Raw genomic sequence first — 20,936 nt, 5'->3', positions numbered from 1 at the left:
CATTTTCTCTTCTTCTTTTATGACGAGCCGTGCTATATCCCGCCAGCTTTCGGTAGTGACATGTGAAAAAGGAGCGTGCGTTAGTCCAGTATGGCTGGCAGCTAAACAGTCTTGTTACTTCTCGGGCCAGATCCCGCAACTTGGCTCCAGGTCAGTTCTCTTGGGTTCATAATGTCATGGTATAGTAGCAAATGTAAAAATACAGCATTTGTGTGGTGTGCACGATGCTGTGAAAGTGATTGTTTTTCAGGTTTCTACGATACGTTTTATGTGGTATAAAACGATGGACATAGTCTAAATGAAGAGGATTTAGTTTTTCATTTTTGACTTAAAAATTAAGATTTTATGTTTTCTTAATTTAAGCAACTTTTACGAACAGTCTTTCATAAGACATCGATAATTAAAAATTTGTATTTGAAATGAAGACAGGAATTTTGCGTCCCAATATGTAATTTAAAAAAATAAGGCGTGCATTATTCACAGAAATGATGAGTTTTACGGGATGTAGGTATTTCAAATTGAACGAGATAAATGAAGTATGATACTGGAGCGATTTGAACCAAAAAACTATCTGTTTTGTTTGGATACCATTCCCTTCGCTACCGACGGCGCTACACGTGCGACTGTATCTCAGACAGCAGCTGGGAAAACTTCAAGCCAATTATCTCCGTAAATTTATGAAAAACATTGAGAACAGCCTATTTCTCGGTACTTTTTAACCGTATTCCGCACGCGTGTTTCACTACGGAACAGAAAGCAGCCTCAGCCATTTTCATACTGAGCATTAACAGCGCGACAATAGGGCAGAACGCTGCAGATGCTGTAACTGTACACGATTTTTGAAATTGTTGGCAGGAGAGACCGCACATTGATATAATTTTAAAAAGAGCGGGAGAGACCATGTATGGATACATTTTAAGAAAAGAGCGGGAAAGACGGCGCATTGATACATTTTGTAATGGTAGCAGGGATTTTCTGCACCAGAAAGCATAGTTGGTGGGAGAGACCGCACTTAGCGTTCGTAGGAAGTCAGTAGTAAGCGAGATGTGAAGCGAGTCGGTAGCAGGTCTGAAGTGAAAGGTTGAGAGGAGCGGTGTGCCTGCCAGCCACCAGCTATGATTTACAAGAGATTATGAACGAATGTACAGAGACATCAGCCAACTATTATCATAAGAGGAACTAATATTATTGAATTATTTTTTTAAGAAACTGAAGACTACTGAAGGTATGTGATGTTTAAAGCTACTGAAGGTATGTTTGAGCAGTGCCAGTTGTAAGATTATTGAGAAAAGTAAGTCCCATTTGAACGTTTATAAAATCATTTCATTCAGAATATAATTAATTTTTGCCGGCAATATTGCATTATTGATTATAATCCATCCCAAAAAACATCACTGTAAAACTTTGCAAAATTTTATTGTTGTCAAGAAAAAGTTTAACTATGAATTACGTAACGTCAGTCAAATTAATTAAAGAATAACGTCAGCTTTGGTAATAAATACAGCCACTTTTTATGACAGCCCACCAGCAGCTAATAGAGTATAGTAAAACAGAGTATGTATATTCATGTCGGAGTTTGATGTAGCAGTCAGATGGCGATCCAGTAACAGTAAAAAAGGCAAAGAACAGTTTTGGGTTATTGCAGATAACGACTGAGGGCCACGACGACGACACATTCTATGTTTCGTCGAAATAATCAGAAAATCACTTTTAATAAGCAGCAATTAAATTTGTATGCGAAGATTGAGAAAGACAATAAATTTCAAAGGGAAGATTTCATTTTTTATTATTAAGCAAGAGATAGAAATCCTAAGGGAAGGTTTCATAGGTTATCGTAAAAAGGAAGGTTTCATCAGGAACGGATTACAGCCATTGGATCTCGCCTTGGTAACAAATCCAACAGGGATATTTCAATCCTCCTGAGGTTTCCACGGTCCACTGTTGATGATGCCATTGTGAAGTGGAAATGCGAAGGAACAAGGACAGCTAAAAGGAAACCCGGCACGCCTCATGTACTGACGGACATGTTTGCGCAGGATAGTTGTAGAAATAGCATGGAATCATCGAAAGAAATCATCCGTTATTTCCACAGTGCTAGCAGCAGCACAGCTGTCATAATGAGTGGTGCGTATGGAGTTGAAAAGAACAGGGTGCAGTGCTCGAGCAGCTTCTCATAATCCACACAGTTCTACAGTAAATTCTAAGCGTTACATTAGATGGTGCAAAGAGCGACGTCGCTGGACAGTGGATGACTCGAGTGATTTTTGGAGTAGTGAATCACGCTACACTCCTTAGCAATCAGATGTAATGGTTGGGGGTTTGGCGAATACCTGGAGAACGTCAACCGTTATCTTGTGAAAAGCCAACAGTGAAGTACAGAGAAGGTGGTGATACGGTAGATTTTCTCTTTTTTTCGTGGTTATGGAGTGGTCCGCTTATTGGGTACAGTAGAGGAAATGTTCAGGGATGATGATTGTGTCATCACGGCAATTCACGCTGTCAAAAACCAATCTGTGGGCAATTGTTCGTGGGCAGTGACTTTCATGAAATTGACTGGCCCGCCCGACCTGAACTAAATGGAACACCTTTGGGATGAGTTAGAACGCGACTTCGCTCCAGTGTCCAGCATCCAATGTCAATTTCATCTCTTGAGAAAGAATAGGCTGCCGTTCATCCACAGACGTTCACAAACCTCATAGCATCTCGAACAGAGATCAAGCCGTCATAAAACCGAACGCCGGATACACCCCGTATTAACGTCCATCAATAGCTGTCCATATGGTATCGATAGCTACGATGCCACAGCGTAGGTACAAGTTCTTAGGTTGGCACTACGAAAGCGGACGATCCACACCGACGACAGCGCCCTCTAGTCGGCGCTGTGCAGCTCTACGAGCGCCGCTCCAGATTCAGCCCATGTGATCACGAGCAGACGACCAACCAACATTGTTTCATTTTCATAGCGCGCGACCCCCTAAAGATTTTGCCTGTGAAACTTCTGTTAGCTTTGATACATCCTGCTTGGCACCTTGCATGGGGGCTTAATTAAATAAATGATTGAAAATGATTTTTCTTTTTAGTAGCTGTATGTCCGATTACGCAAGTCTCGTAAACGGATGGCCCTGACTAGTATTATTACGCAATCTGACTGCAACAAACAATGAAAGAAAATTTTCGTAAACACAGTTAATTAATTAAGTCCCCAGCAACTATAAAACCTACAAAATCCAAGCACAAATGTAACTGTTCTGTATGTGGGAGTGTGACTCAACGTCCACATCTGGCACGGTTCTTCTCCAACAAGACAAGAATTTTTAAATACCAACTATACTGACGTGACAAAGAAATTTAGAAAAACTATAATTACGCAAGAAAACCAGAATTCACTCTAATACCAGAACACAAGCCAGATGCTTTGTTGACTGAACCTGTAGTGACGCATTATTTCAGACACACAATTAATAAAAGAACATTGTAGTTTTTACCTTCATATATATTGACGAAATGCACTCATTACAATAACATCTGCTATCTCTCCCATCAAATAACTGCATAAAACATGGAACAACACTCTTTACTACCACATCTCACTCCGACTTCACGACAAGCAGTGCCCACTAGCACATCTCGGTACGAACTCTTAACACACACTGCCCTCTACGAGCTCTCTACTAGCACTGACCGCTACGAACTCTCGACAACCACTGACCTCTACAATCTCATAACAAGCACTGACTGCCATGAGCTCTTAACACGCACTGTGGAGGCGGCTTAATAGTACTCTTTGGCGCAATCTCTGGCGCAGTGGCACAGTGTAGCCACCTTTCATATGCCCCTCCTCCACAGGCCAGAATTTGATGGTATTTTTGCCAGCATTGGTGGTGAAAATACCACCAAATTCGTCCACAAAAATACAGACAAAAATAAAAGATAATATTAATACCTAAATATCACATAATTAGTTAAAAATTTTGGCTTTGCACTGACCTTTTACTAACCTAACATATGAAATACAGTAAGCAATACAACTTCTTTTCATGCATGTGGCTTTACATAATAGTTTACACAATATACAAAAAATCAGTTTATACAAATGTTCACATAAAATGCTTTCAATGGTTAGTTTATACAAAAAAAAAAGATACTAACAGGTGACATCTTTTCAGTAGAAGCAGTTCATCAGTTGCATCCAGTAGAGTTTAGCAGGTACACCCAGCAACAAGTCACATTAGTTCAGTAGAAGCAATCCATCAGTTGCACCCAGCAAAGTTGAGAGCAGGTGCAGACACCAACAAGTGACACCATTTCAGTAGAAGCAGTCCATCAGTTGCACCCAGCAATGTTGAGCAGGTGCAGACACCAACAAGTGACATCATTTCAGTAGAAGCAGTCCATCAGTTGCACCCAGCAATGTTGAGCAGGTGCACACAGCAACAAGTCACATTAGTTCAGTAGAAGCAGTTCATCAGTGGCACCCAGCAATGTTGAGCAGGTGCAGACACCAACAAGTGACATCATTTCAGTAGAAGCAGTCCACCTGTGGCACCCAGTAAAGTTGCAGAGGTACACACAGCAACAAGTCACATTAGTTCAGTAGAAGCAGTCCATCAGAGGCACCCAGCAATGTTGAGTAGGTGCAGACAGCAAAAAGTCACATCTCTCAGCAGAAGCAGTTCCACAAAATTCACTAACACTGATCACACTGTTCATCAGAGTTTATGAGCAGAAATTAAACATGTCCTAGTGTCACCAATCATGTAGAAAAGGTACAAGTAACAGTCCATAAATTTTTGTTCTTACAATCACTGATCACACAGTTCATCAGCAGAAATTAAACATGACTAAATGTCACACATCATGTTGAAAAAGTGCAGGTAACAGTTCAGAATATTTATCTTCACTAATCAGACAGTTCAGGCATGAACAACAGTTTGAATGCACATACAAATGCTTTTACAGTAACATACAAATCATAACAAACACACAAATGATATCAGATAATTGTCCTATTAACTATTACAATACACAAATACCAATAAACCTATAATATTTATGGGTGTCAGTGCAAGCCACTACCAACAAATAAAATAATATTTAGGAGATAGGTGGGTAGGATTAGGAAAGGAAAACACACAAAACACACTCACTCATCTCTCATCCACATTAAGTACTACTGTGTAACTGAATAGTGTTAATTGTGTAAATGAAATTCTGTCTAAATCTGATGTTCATCATGTGTATCAAGTAGTACTGGCAGCAATGTATAATAGTCAATAATAGTTAGTCAACGTCATAGTCATCATGTCAAGACCAATGTTTGCCAAGCCAGATCAAAATGTACTGTTGTTGAACAACTGTCAGTGAGCCAAGATATGCAATTACTTCCTCTCTCCAAAAAAAAAGTATATACTGCTTAGTTATTTAACAAAGTGTGTGTATAGACTATCTTCCTTCTATTTTAGTGTTCTAGTCTGCTCTCTTCATCCTCCTTGTTCCATAAGACCAACAAAAAAAAATATGCTCCTCACTTACTTTACCTCTTATACACCAAAACTCCAATAATCATCAGCATCACATAATCTCAATACGTCACTAATACTTCTTCAATACGTCGATACATATAACTCTTATCATCAATATCATTTACCTTACCTCTTGTCCACAAAAACTCCAATAATCATCAACTTCATATAATCTCTATACCTCAATAATACGTCGATAAATATAAACCTCAGCACCAATATCATTTCACTTCCATAACAACTCTTTCCTCTAGTCAGTCTCCTCGAACAAGTACAGATAAAATCCTAATGCAACTTCAATTCAGCATCCCATACAATCCGAAGACACAGTGTCCACACACAACCTCTGTGTAATCCATCTGACCCAAATTTTCTACTCATTATAAATTATAAGATACATTTTGGTTCCTTGTCCATCATTAAATAAAAGAAATGCATACCTGACCTCTAACAGACTTAGTTCGAATAACTCTCAGTAATTAAGTACGATTACGGAGTGTGAAAGATCATAATATTTCACAGTGTGTACACCACTTCAAGAATCATAGCAGAAGCAAACATGTGGAGTATTTTTTGTGTCAAGTGTCACTTCCTATTTCAATTGCTCACGAAAATGCAGTGTGATACTGTCAATGGTCTAAACCTAGTTTTGGTCTGTCATGTCGTTAGCCTCCTTCCTATTAGCATAAATTTATACAGCTTCTATAAAACCTCAGCTCATGTGACTTCTATGACTTTCTTGTACTAATGTCGTTCGTCGAATTATAGCAGTTAATTTTCTTATCTTAAAAATATAAGGCACTGAGCGTAAGCAAAACATGCAATAGCGAGTAAATATACCAGTAGAGAACAGAATGTCAACAAGTGGATGCAGCACAATTCCTACAACGAGGCTCTGCCAAGTGAACAATCTATAATTAATACAGTAGTGTGACCTAAACTCTATGTTTATACACAGTATATCAGCATTTCTATACACCAAATTAAAGAGCAGTTATGACAACAAAACAGAAATGTGTAAATATGCAATCCATACGCATAGCAGTAAACATATATCTTACGTAATAAACAGGTCATTAGCAACATATCAGCATAAGCAAATAAATGTTCATATGTCATCTTAGCAAGTAAACATGAAGGCGCAAGCAGATAAATCACAAAGTATAACTTACATACCAAAACACATCAGCACAATAAATCAGGTTACAATTATAATTTAAATAAATAAGCACAGCAGGCACATAATTAAAAAATATGACATCAGTGAAATAGCAGTGCAGCCAAGCGATGCATAATATATACAAGTCACAACCCAGTTCATTAATAATCATTGTCAAAATCAGTTAACGTACGCAAGCACGTCGCTTCACACGTAAATTCATAGAACATGAAATTTAGCGCAAAGTATGAATCACGTAATCGCGAGCAGCAAATTACGTCTAAAGTACGTACCTAAGTGGAAACATGTTACCTGAAAAATAAACTCAATTAATAGTTACCTTTTTTAGTTAATTAGTTTCTTCTTGGAAATTACATTCGTTCTGAAATTTTCTCGATAGCAAGTCGTCTTAACGTCGGACACGCACAGAATTTACCTGAAGGTCTTAAATACTTTATACACCGTATCCTGCAAAATACTGAATGTTAATAACACAATTCAACAAGTCCTTATAGCTTTATACTGAATTTAATCGGAGAAATTAGACTGTGTGTTTGTTTACGGCTGTCAGTGCATTCGCACTGAGCGCTCGATCAGCTGTGGGCGCGTGACGTAGGAAGCTATTGTTCGCGGTCAACGACTGCCTTGTGCGGCGCGCAGACTTGACTGTTGCTTTGAGTATGTGCCGCCGCCAAAACACAGCGCGGTATCCTTGTACTCTCCGCATGTTTACATGTAGCTGTTAGTTTCTCACAAGTATGTCATTCCACAAAAATTTTAACGTTTGATATGTGATGTATTCCCTTAGAGCGTCGAGATTTAAGAGTTTCTACTTCGACAGTGTTATCATGAATAATTTTACGAATTCTATGTGGACCGTTATAAAGCAGAAAAAATTTGCGACACAAGCCTTTTCCTTTGTGAGACAAACGGTGGGACTTAATTAATACCTTTTGACCAACTGACAAGATTTTTGAACGACCAGGACGTTTAGCTGATTTCTCTCTTCTAGCTGCCGCAGATGCAATATTTTGCAGAGCCAGGTTGACAACTTCAGAATGCCGCAGTTTCCGTGAAGGCGGAAAAGGAACGATTTCAGAAATGCGATTTGTCGGTACCTTATTTTTTAATATTAATAGAGGCGGTAAAGAAGTTGAGTCATTAGGAAGTTCATTCAGAATGTTTTGAAAAATATGAAGATACTGATCCCAAGTTCTGTGATTCTGATGACAATAAAGACGGCACAATTTATTGATTTCCTTCATCCATCTCTCTGAAGCGTTAGATTGAGGGTGAAAAAGTGAAATGAAAATTGGTTTAATTTTACGACGCTGTAGAGTACGAAGCCAAATTTTAGAACGAAACTGTGATCCATTATCTGATATAACCTTATCAACATGACCAACTTCTTTAAGAAAATGTTTGATGAAAGCATTAGATACTGAACGAGCTGTTGCTTTGCGTAAAGGTGTAAAACACACATATTTTGACGTCAACTCCACTGCTACGAAAATGTACGCAAAACCATTAATAGAACGAACCACTGGACCAAACAAATCGACTGCAGCCATCTCCTTTAATTTCGCTGGAATGATGGGAAACAACGGTGCTCTGTGAGAAATCGTTGGAGGCTTAGCCATTTGACATAATTTGCATTTGGCCAGAACAGATCGAATACGTTTTTCCATATTACTGAAGTAACAATTTTCTCGTAATTTATGAAAGCATTTTCGGGGACCAAAGTGTGCATAACTGAAATGCGTATACCAAATCAATTTATTGACCCACTCATCAGGAATACACACTAACCAAACAAAGCTGTCGACCGATTTCCGTTTAAAAAGAATGTCATTGCGAACGACATAATGCTGTCTAATCGCTACGCTTTCCTTTCTCCTCCACTTCTCCTTAATGTCCTTCCAGATTGGATCCTTATTTTGCTCCTTAGCGATGTCCTGGAGCGAAGACGAAATAAAGTTCTCAAACGCAACACCTTGAATATACATCAAACAATAATTGTTTTCTTTGCAGTCCTCTTCAGCACTTCGTTTCAAACCTATAGGTGCACGTGATAAAGCATCAGCAACAATATTTGAAGAACCCTGTATGTAAACAATACTAAAATCAAATTCCTGTAGGTACAACGCCCATCGTGACAATCTGCCGTGAGTTAATTTTGTTGACATAAGAAATTCCAGAGCTCGATGATCGGTGTAAACCTTAGTATGTCTGCCAAACAAAAATGTGCGAAATTTTGTGAAAGCCCAAACAACCGCCAAAGCTTCAAGTTCCGTAATCGAATAATTCTTTTCTGATTTAGAAAGAACGCGACTTCCAAATGCAATAGTTTTCTGTACTACAACGCCGTTTTCTTCTATCTCTTGAAATAAATGTGCACCTAGGCCTTTGTATGATGAGTCCGTTGCCAAACAAAATTCTTTAGATAAATCCGGATGTGAAAGAAGTGGAGCAGCAACTAAAGCATCACGAAGCTGTTCAAATTCTGACTGAGCTTCCTCATCCCAACACCAATTAGATTTCTTTTCAGATAGTTCACATAAACGAGGTGTGGCCAAATCGTCCAATCTAACAAAGCGTCGAAGAAAATTACAGACACCAAGGAAACTACGAACGTCACGTTTTGTAGTAGGAACAGCATAATTACGAATAGCATCTAATTTTTCTGGATCAGGAAGAATACCTTCTGTAGAAATAATGTGACCGAGAAATTTCACCTGAGAACGACCAAATTCAGATTTTTCTAAGTTTACTGTCATGCCAACTCGTGCAAAAATACGTAATAATGAATCCAAAATTTTGTTGTGCTCACTCCAAGAACGTTTAGCAATAATAATGTCGTCAACATAAGAAGTAACATTGTCACTAAGATAAACAGGTAAAATTTCATTTAAGCTACGAATGAATGCTGCTGAAGATACTGTAAGTCCAAACGGTAATTTCCGAAGTCACTTTTGGGTACATTAGTCAAATCCGGTTATTGTTTAATTACTCACTAGATAGATTGATAGTCGAAGAGTTGGTTTGACAGATGCAAAGAATAGTAAAAGAGTAGGCAGCGGTACAGAAAACTAAAAGAGAAATAGCACCACTACAGCTCGGGGCCCTATGCTCGCTACGGCACATATTCACTTAAGAATAGTGAATCCCCTGAGGACTTTAATAAGTTCAAACAGTAATTTTCGAAATCTCATTTAGGTAAATAGTCAAATCCGGTTATTGTTTATCTACTGTCTAGATAGATTGATAGTCGAAGAGTTGTTTTGACAGATGCAAAGAATAGTACAAGAGTAGGCAGCGGTACAGAAAACTAAAAGAAAAATAGCACCACTACAGCTCGGGGCCCTATGCTCGCTACGGCACATATTCACTTAGAGTAGTGAATCCCCTGAGGACATTAATAGGTTAGAACAGTAATTATCGAAATCTCCTTCAGGTAAATAGTCAAATCCGGTTATTGTTTACTTACTCACTAGATAGATTGATAGTCGAAGAGCTGGTTTGACAGATGCAAAGAATAGTAAAAGAGTAGGCAGCGGTACAGAAAACTAAAAGAGAAACAGCACCACTACAGCTCGGGGCCCTATGCTCGCTACGGCACATATTCACTTTAGAGTAGTGAATCCCCTGAGGACTTTAATAACTGCACATAATTTCCAGTTTGTGACTTAATGGCAACTTTGGCGGAAGTGCGTACGTAAATTGATCTAGCCATGAACATGGATGTATGTCATTCTTAGAGTTGCGGAAGATCTTAAATTTCCGGACAGTCAAAAAGTGTTTATAGTCAAAGTTTTCGCCTCGTGGCGACAAAGACCTACCGCGTCTGTCCCAGTCCGAATGTCGATTATTGTCAAGTTCACGCGCCTGGCGCTCTCTTGTTGCTTCTCGTAAATGAAATAAATTACTTTCTTCATACCCCTCTGCCATCTGTGATTCTAAGTTCCTTCTACTGTCCTTTCCTACTATTTCGCCTTCAATTTGTTTGACTTGCTTCCGTAATGCCTCAAATTCCTTTTTCACGCGTTCATTAAATTTTCCCTGATTTTCAACATGCTTATTTATGTTCTGATACTCTTCGGTTTCTGCAAATGGTAATGCAGCTGTATCATCCGAATCTCTGTCCCCATGTAAACTAAGATTTGTCAGTTTATCTGAAATTTCCTCAACTCTTTCCGATAAGTCACCTAATTGTTCTTTCTGTTTGTTTACGTCTTCCGTAAGTGTCGCGACTCGGGTTTCAGTATTGACACATTTGGTAGTTAACTGTTCATATTGTCGTGTTAGATTATTTATTCTGTCATTTGGTACGGATTCCTCGATTCTTTCAAATATTTCTTTCTTATCGTTTGCACGTTGTAAATTTAACTCTGAAAATTTTTGTACTATCACGCGATCTCTTTCTTCCTGTTCTCTATCCTGTTCCCTTTGTCTGATTTCTACTGCAATTAATCTATTATTGTGAGAATTCAGAATCGGTTGTACTTCTTCCCTGATTTCTTTCTTTAATTCATCTTTCATATTTTTGAAACATGTCCCTATTCTTGAATCTAACCGTGCTTCCAAAGTTCCCATCTCTGTTTTTAATTCAGATCCAAACCGTATTTCCATTGTTCCCATATCAGTTTTAATTGTTCCTATATCAGTTTTAATTTCAGATCGCAAAGTTCCCATCTCTGTTTTAATTGTTTCCATTCGTGTTTCCATTGTTTCCATTCGTGTTACCATTGCTCCCATTTGTGATCCCAGATTTAATATTGCACCCATCAACTGCTCCATATTAAATTGTTCAGAATTCCTTTCGCCCCTAACATTTCCCGCAAAACTAACTTCCTTCTGCACAGCCATAAGGCTATCTGTGTTCGATACTATTCCAGAATCTTCTGTCGTTAAACTCAGATTCTGTGAATTTTCTGATTGAGAAAAATTTTGAAATGGTTCCGGACTGTCTTCCCGACTTATTAAATTATTTTCAACTCCATTATTCATCATACTGTTGTCCTGTGTTGGCGAGTTCGCCATGTCAACAATTTCGTTATTCTGACTATTCATCATTTTTGTCTTTTTCATCGATCGCGTAATCATTTACAAAATATACGAAAGATTCGTCACTGTACGAAAATTACACACCGTGACTCTTTATCTCCAACAATACTATTCACACGAGATGTTTCCTTCAAACACGATCAATCGAACAATTGAAATAATTGCACAAAATTGTCAAACGCGTATACAAGGCAATAAAAATACAACAAAAAAAAACTAAATTTTGAAAAATACCATTAGAAGAATGCCAATTACCAAATCTACACACTCAGTACAGACTACAATCACTAAACTCAAAATTACTACAACAATGCTACAGTCTACTAGTTTCACAATCAGAACAATTCCAAGGGACGATCCGAAGCAGCGGTCGCCACGTGCATGGGGGCTTAATTAAATAAATGATTGAAAATGATTTTTCTTTTTAGTAGCTGTATGTCCGATTACGCAAGTCTCGTAAACGGATGGCCCTGACTAGTATTATTACGCAATCTGACTGCAACAAACAATGAAAGAAAATTTTCGTAAACACAGTTAATTAATTAAGTCCCCAGCAACTATAAAACCTACAAAATCCAAGCACAAATGTAACTGTTCTGTATGTGGGAGTGTGACTCAACGTCCACATCTGGCACGGTTCTTCTCCAACAAGACAAGAATTTTTAAATACCAACTATACTGACGTGACAAAGAAATTTAGAAAAACTATAATTACGCAAGAAAACCAGAATTCACTCTAATACCAGAACACAAGCCAGATGCTTTGTTGACTGAACCTGTAGTGACGCATTATTTCAGACACACAATTAATAAAAGAACATTGTAGTTTTTACCTTCATATATATTGACGAAATGCACTCATTACAATAACATCTGCTATCTCTCCCATCAAATAACTGCATAAAACATGGAACAACACTCTTTACTACCACATCTCACTCCGACTTCACGACAAGCAGTGCCCACTAGCACATCTCGGTACGAACTCTTAACACACACTGCCCTCTACGAGCTCTCTACTAGCACTGACCGCTACGAACTCTCGACAACCACTGACCTCTACAATCTCATAACAAGCACTGACTGCCATGAGCTCTTAACACGCACTGTGGAGGCGGCTTAATAGTACTCTTTGGCGCAATCTCTGGCGCAGTGGCACAGTGTAGCCACCTTTCAACCTACGTGCTCCTCAGTACAGAGTTATGTATTCACGTTTATTATTGTGTTGAGATACATTAAAACCACTTTTACTTTACTTGCAGTATCGACATTTCCACCTCACCTGCACCTCCTAGCTTCCTACATTGGGCCTACCCTCCAAATTACAGGAGCAGACCCACGCGCCGCCTTCCAGGTGGGATACAAAAGTCCATATATTTTTAATCAGTTACGGTGTTTAGGTCACAGCTACTGGGACATAACCGTAGTACATAAAATATTTTCCGGTTAATTGCTTTTCACGCTATATCCACGGTTAAGGCGCATTTAAATCTGTACGTCTTGCGCTTAGCCGCCGCGCTCCTGTGCTTGCCTCGTAAGCAAGAAGAGACATGCGCAATACCACTCACAGATAAAGGAAGACACCCTGGTCCAGTGATGGACTTGGGGAGAGAAGGGGAAGGAGGAGATGGACAAAGAAAGAGGGAGGGGGAGATGGACAGAACAGAGAGAAGTTTATGACGTATATCAAATATGGTGCAAATGGCTCTGAGCACTATGGAACTTAACTTCTAAGGTCATCAGTCCCCTAGAAATTAGAACTACTTAAACCTAACTAACCTAAGGACATCACACACATCCATGCCCGAGGCAGGATATGAACCTGCGACCGTAGCGGTCGCGCGGTTCCAGACTGTAGCGCCTAGAATTTCTCGGCCACCATGGCCGGCTGACGTATATCCAATTCCCACACATATTAGAAACGTTTGCTTTCTCTTCTCTGTCTTTTAGATTCAAGCAGGCTGAGCCACAGCTAAGCGTGGCCGGATACAACTAGTTGAATTATATAAATTCTGGAGTGGGAGACCCGAACTCGTTTGTGTGTACGTGTAGAATTCCTGGCCGGGTGAAGCACGAAATAGGACAGACGGCTGTTTCTGAGCTCCATCACTAAGAACCTCCACAACTGTTTACTTACCTTAAAATTAAATATGGAAGAAAGATTGTTGCGTTCTTAGAACGGACCTAATAGCTCAGCACTCAGAAGACTCGCTGTCATTGGTGAGCAAAATAAGGCACAATTCTGACACTCAAAATGAAAGATTAAAAATTTCAGCTTCTTGTGGGAGGGCCTGTGGAACCTACGTCCGTCCGAGACTCGCCAGAGGACTCTTCAGCCAAAAAGTGGGACTTGGATTCCGGGCTCTGAGGGAGAACAGTCTTTGGTGCAGAACAACCTTAGAGAATTTACAGCCACCACCGTGGCCTCTCGCAGGCACTGATCACTCCAAGTATGGTGAGCAATTGCAGTATTCATAAACCGACCTACAGGATGTAGTCCACGTGCTAGATGAGGATAGAAGGTGGACACACGTTTCTTTCTAGAGTTATTGCTGTCGTCTCCGATTAACATTCGGCAATCACTGTGCGACTTCTGCAAACTTACTTCTTTCCTCAAATGTCCTGTTAACTGTACGTAATATATCCACTCCAACATCATTACGCGGTCTTAGCGAAGGTGCAGACATTTTAATTCCGTTGTAAGCAGTGCAGGAATGTCGCAGTTTACTCTCTTTGTGTACCTGTGCTTCACTTTAAAATCTACAGGGAATTGTAATAATAGGATTTTCCAGTGACCATTGTTTCATTGAGTAGGTTGATGAACTTCCAAATTTTTTAACGTCTTATGAGTTACAGCATACATGTTCCATGCGTGATAGACCCTCCCTTGTTTAATAAATTAAATTCATTGAGATATCCATTTACTGCTACCCCACAACCTACAACCAGTTGCAGTTTTCCTGTCTAACGGCTTCTAGGGGCACCAAACTTGATATTCAGTATTTCGCGTAATTATTGACCGAATTTAAAAACTGAAAGTCTGTTATAATCCACTCATTAAGAAGTGCAGGGTACGGCGGCGGAATTTCCTACTTTAAAAAAAACATAAATCAGAAAGTATTAGAGACATCAATTTAATTCTTTTTTCTTTACAGAGAGTAACATCTAAAGTTTTGTTCCATTAATGACTAACTGCACCAACGCCGAATAAAAAGCAAGATAACCGAGGGTCCCGTGATCACAGTTAAGACTTAATCGCAATTAAGTTGTCTCTGTGCTGCACCATCGTTAAAAGCCGATTACCAAAACGCAGTTAGCTAATCGTGACTTTGACCGCGGTTAACTCCGCGTGTGACAAAGGAAAGCGCCCATATACATGCTAAGATAATGATATTTGCTGTCTGCCTGTGACAAGGGTGTTGTAACCGCCTTGGTTTGTGGTACTTACGCGCGCTTTTCATATTGTTGGCGTAACGTGAGCGTTGTTACTGCACTATGGAGAACAAGAAAAGGACACCAAATTTTTCCAAATTCGAAGCAGACATACTTTTGGAGTTGGTTGCCTCCAATTCAAGTATATTAGAATGTAAAAAAAAACGGATGGTTGCGCAGTTAGGGGAAAATTGGATGCACAGGAAAATACAATTTAATTCAACTCCAGATAAGATTTAATTTTATTTTAATCATAAATCAATAAATATCTGTCTAATGTATATTAAAACAGTATTCTTCATGGTGCTTAGATTAATATTGAATAACAATTCAAGATACACACAACAAAAATGATATCAGCTACTACAAAATATATCCATTTCAGGTGCAACTAGAAGAAGGCCTGAAAGGCTTCAAACACGTTACGAGAATTTGAAGAGGAGCTTGCGGAAGAATTTGGCTGAAGAAAAGGTTCAACTCTATAAAACAGGGGGGCGAATGGCAGTACCAGTACCTAAAAAGAGTCCACACGAGGCAAAACTACTGGAAATAGTTGACTCATCACTGAAGCCACAGGAAAATACCTTTGATTTGGATGCACAGTACAGTGTAATAATGGATCTAAATGTAGGTGTAGTTGATGATGCAGCAGCTGGCGATGCCAGCAGTACCACAAACAGTAATGGAACTCTTAATTGCTGCTGAAGCTGGCGCGAGCCTGATCCCAGCACAGGTTGTTATGCAGAATGTTCAACAACCCTTCTCCAAGCCGACCGAAGTGGCCGAGCAGTTCTAGGCACTTCAGTCTGGAACTGCGCGACCACTACGGTCGCAGGTTCGAATCCTGCCTCGGGCATTGACGTGTGTGATGTCCTTAGGTTAGTTAGGTTTAAGTAGTTCTAAATTCTAGGGGACTGATGACCTCCGCTGTTAAGTCCCATAGTACTCAGAGCCATTTTGAACCTTCTCCAAACCTTCCAATGCAGGAACACAAGACACATGTAATCGGAGAAGGATGCCACCGAGACCTAAACCAACTTCCTCCTCTGCACTGGACAGTAATGTAAATGTTTAAAAAACATTTTGTTATTTGTGCACTATAATAATTTCCAATAAAAATAATTACATATTTTACATGGATTAAGTAACAGTTTAACTCAGTGAAAATTTTAATCAATTATAGTGCGACGAACTACTCGTCCTGGTAATGTGTCATCACGATGCATTTGTTGACCGGGAGGAATTGGCTCATTATCGTCGATATCGGGGCCCCTCTCGCTTCGTAATAGCCTCAGCAGCCGCATAATATCCGTATCTTCTGATGGCTCTTCCTTGCTTGTGCTCCTTGCAGTATTATGCAAGACAGCCGTACTCACTATAATTGCCATTGTCTTTTGTGGATTACACCTCATTCCCATAGATAAAATGGGGAATCTCCTCTTCCACATACCATATTGTCTCTCCAAAGTGTTCCCTGTTGTAATGTGAGACCTATTATATCGGTGCTCTGCCGCACTCCGTGGATTTGAAAGTGGTGTCAGTAAATAAGGTCTGCATGTATAGCCACTATCTCCTAGAAGTGACAGACTGGTATTTCACCATTTTCAAACTGTTCCCTTCGGGCACAATTGCGAAATATTGTACAATCGTGCACAGAGCCAGGCCACTGAGCCGCAATGCCCCGTATTATTAAACTGTGTTCGCTGATTGATAATTAAAGGAGAAAAATGATTTCCTATTGCCAAAAAGTTTGCATTCTGTCCTCCAGGTGACTGAATCCTTATGTGAGTGCAATCCACTGTACCAATGACTCCAGGAAATCCAGCCTGTGTGTTGAAACCATCCATCATAGAGCGTACTTCCGCTCTAGAAGGAAACTTTGTTTTGACGAGACATTGTTGGTATGATTCCCGACACTTCACTTATAATTGAAACTTCCTGGCAGATTAAAACTGTGTGCCCGACCAAGACTCGAACTCGGGACCTTTGCCTTTTGCGGGCAAGTACTCTACCATCTGAGCTACCGAAGCACGACTCACGCCCGGTACTCACAGCTTTACTTCTGCCAGTATCTCGTCTCCTACCTTCCGGCAAAAGTAAAGCTGTGAGTACCGGGCGTGAGTCGTGCTTCGGTAGCTCAGAGGGTAGAGCACTTGCCCGCGAAAGGCAAAGGTCCCGAGTTTGAGTCTCGGTCGGGCACACAGTTTTAATCTGCCAGGAAGTTTCATATCAGCGCACACTCCGCTGCAGAGTGAAAATCTCATTCACTTATAATTATTTGTGCCGGTGTAAAATGTACATTAGCACTGTCACCAACTACTATATTAAATGCTCCAGTTGCGCATGCCCTTAATGTCATCCGAAGGCTGTTCATGGGCGAGACCAGACTATTTCGGTACGTTGGAAATTCTAATCTATCGTGGATTTGATCCAATAACCAACACACTGTTGCTTTTGAAAGACCAAACCTCTCATCAAATTTCCGATCACCGTAATCTTCGAAAGGGTTTTCCCTTTCCACAGGTACACAAACACGGTTGTGACGATTTATATTTTGAAGATATAGCATTTCTTCGTCTTCCATGCCATTTAAAACGTCAAAACGCGTTGCCATTTTGCGTGTTTACGATAAGTTAACCGCGATCGATTCAAGATAATCGACCCTTCCAGCTCGGTTAACTTTAATCGCGATCAAATCCCTCGATTAACTTTGATCGAGGTTGGTGCATCCGAATATCGAGTTTTCAGGGTTAAATGCTAACTTGACCGCGGTTAACTTTTAATTGGCGTTGGTGCAGTCGGCCCTAAGTTTTGAAAATGATATCTTGAAGGTGACCTCTGTTCTGATCAATGCATTTGGAGAGTCGAAATCGGAAGTTTCGGTCCACTTTTTCCAACATGTCTCTGTCGATGTTCGCAACAGCAACACGAATATTGTTCCGTAGCTCAGGCAGGGTCTGCGGACGACTAGTATACACCAAGGATTAGAGATAGCTCCATAAGAAAAAGTAGCATGGCTCTAAATACGGCGAGCGCGCTGGCCACTGGAGATCGCCCCCTAAAGAGATGAGACGATTGGGGAAGTGTTCGCGCTACATGGTCATCGATGTACGTCCCGTGTTATCTGAGGCGGCATCTTGTTGGAACCAGACATCACCCACATCCATTATTTCAAGTTCTGAAAGAGAAAAACTGTTCAATCATCCGAAAATAACGCTCAAAAGTGACCGTCACTACCTTGTCGTTCTCTCCGAAAAACTACTGACCAATAATGTCAACTTGAGGTAGTGCACACCAGTCACAGGTTCTGTATGCAGGGGCTGCTCATAAAGTTCTCGGGGGTTCGTGTCACTCCAATACCGCATATTTTGTTTATTCCCAAAGCCAGACAAATGAAAATCTCTCTCATCGTTGAAGAACTAAAGCATCATGAGGCAGCTCATCGATCAAGAATTCACACGCATTTTTTCGTGAAACGAAATCACGTGAATGAAGGGTGTGCACCACTGACAGTTTATACAGATAAAGGTTCGACTATTCATGAAGAATTCATCTCACTGTGGGTTCAGAAATTGCAAGGGAAGCTGCATGTTTGCGTGCAGATTGCTTGTGGGAATCCAAAATCGATATCCGTATCGTCTCGATGTTTTCAGGTGTTCTGTTGCTTCTTGAAGGTACTGATTTCTTTTTATGCACACTTCCAGCATGCATAACGCTGTCCACCCACATAACAATTGATTTCTCATCAGGAACACGGCCTAGAGGCGCGATGTTGAACTGTTTCCTGAATGCACGAGACAAATATTACAGTTAGAAACCATGTGTTTGCCTTGAGGCGCGCATATACCCCAATTATATTCATCCAGTATTTGAAAAAGATAGCTCTTCGTGGTTTCCAACAAACCTTACATAATTTCAGGACCTTACGAAACTTTTTTTTAGTAGATTCCCCCCTCCCCCCAAAATGATGTAAGAAAAATCTTTATCGTTTTCTATATATTCACTGTTCATGCAGTCAAACTTCAACATCAGACACGACGTTTTAGCCCTTAACTCACGAGGTGACTTTTCTGTAACGTATACTACAAGGGGAGGTCTCTGGTACCCCTATGTTTAAACTGAGATTTAAGACGCAAATAGTTTGAAATTTTTAATTTGTGTTATATAGCATTTATTTTTAGAATTATTTAAGTCTTGTTTAAATTCTCCTTGTTTACTTTATTGCACTAAATAAAGCTTGCAACATTTTACTGGTTAACACGTAGAATCACTTACTTTTGTGTGGTTTTTGATATAGTACACATAAACGGTTAGAGAACTGGGTTTACGTTCTGAAAAATTATACCCTCATTGAGGCAAGTAAATTTCCACATAAAACTAATTTCCAGTTTTTAAACTTGCACATAAAAATTCCACTCGTGAGGTCTCCAATTGTGTGTTTCAGTTTCATCTGTCGGGGGTTATTAGTTTTAAATGCTATTGTCACGCTTGTGTTCTTAAATAATTTATTTATTTTATCTGAGATTGGTCCCATGTATGTCATTTGTGTAAATCTCTTCTTGGAATTTATAACGGCATCATCTGTTTCTTGTAATTTTTGATATAACAGATCAACCTGATGGGAATTATAATTGTTAGCAACTGCTATCTGTTTTAATGTATCAATTTCCTTTTGGATTGCATCATGTTGAAAAGGTAATTTCAGTATCCTATGTGTCATAGTTTAAAAAAATGCATGGACCACTGGGCGACAAAGACACAGCCAACATCTAACAAGGGAACCTCCCCATCGCACCCCTCTCAGATTTAGTTATAAGTTGGCACAGGGATAGGCCTTGAAAAACTGAACACAGATCAATCAAGAAAACAGGAAGAAGTTGTGTGGAACTGTGAAAAAAATAAGCAAAATATACAAACTGAGTAGTCCATGGGCAAGGTAGGCAACATCAAGGAGACAGTCGGCTTAGGAGCGCCGTGGTCCCGTGGTTACCGTGAGCATCTGCGGAATGAGAGGTCCTTGGTTCAAATCTTCTCTCGAGTGAAAAGTTTAATTTTTTATTTTCAGATAATTATCAAAGTTCAGGCACTCACACATAATCCAGGACATGTTCAGATTTGCTTGGACATATACAGGATTTGACGGTCTACGCATGGAAACATTTGAAAACGTAAAAAAAAGGTTTTGACAGAGCACAGGGAAAACTGTGCGATTGTGAAACTGTTGCATTCATTTGTTGCAGTTTATGTGACAAACTCTTATGTCTTCATCACTTTTGTGGGAGTGATTATCACATCCACAAGAAAACCTAAATCGAGCAAGGTAGAAGAAGCTTTTTACCCAGTCGCCAAGTGTGCAAGTTAGGTGGGTCGACAACATATTCCTGTCATGTAACGCACATGTCGTCACCAGTGTCGTAAAGAATATATCAGACGTGTTTTCCTGTGGAGGAATCGGTTGACCTATGACCTTGCGATCAAATGTTTTCGGTTCCTATTGGAGAGGCACGTCCTTTCGTCTACTAATCACACGGTTTTGAGGTGCGGTTGCAAAACACAGACACTAAACTTATTACAGTGAACAGAGACGTCAATGAATCAACGGACAGATCGTAACTTTGCGAAAATAAAGAAAGTAAAATTTTCACTTGAGGGAGGACTCGAACCTTCTTTTTTTGTAACCATATATATTTATTTAAATATATTAACAACGATACATTTAAAAAAGACATTTTATTCAATTAATCTATTATATTCCTTGT

Source organism: Schistocerca piceifrons, chromosome 1 (genome assembly GCF_021461385.2).
Source record: "Schistocerca piceifrons isolate TAMUIC-IGC-003096 chromosome 1, iqSchPice1.1, whole genome shotgun sequence".
In the NCBI taxonomy this organism is placed as follows: Eukaryota; Metazoa; Arthropoda; class Insecta; order Orthoptera; family Acrididae; genus Schistocerca; species Schistocerca piceifrons.
Note: the sequence above shows the minus strand (reverse complement) of the source record.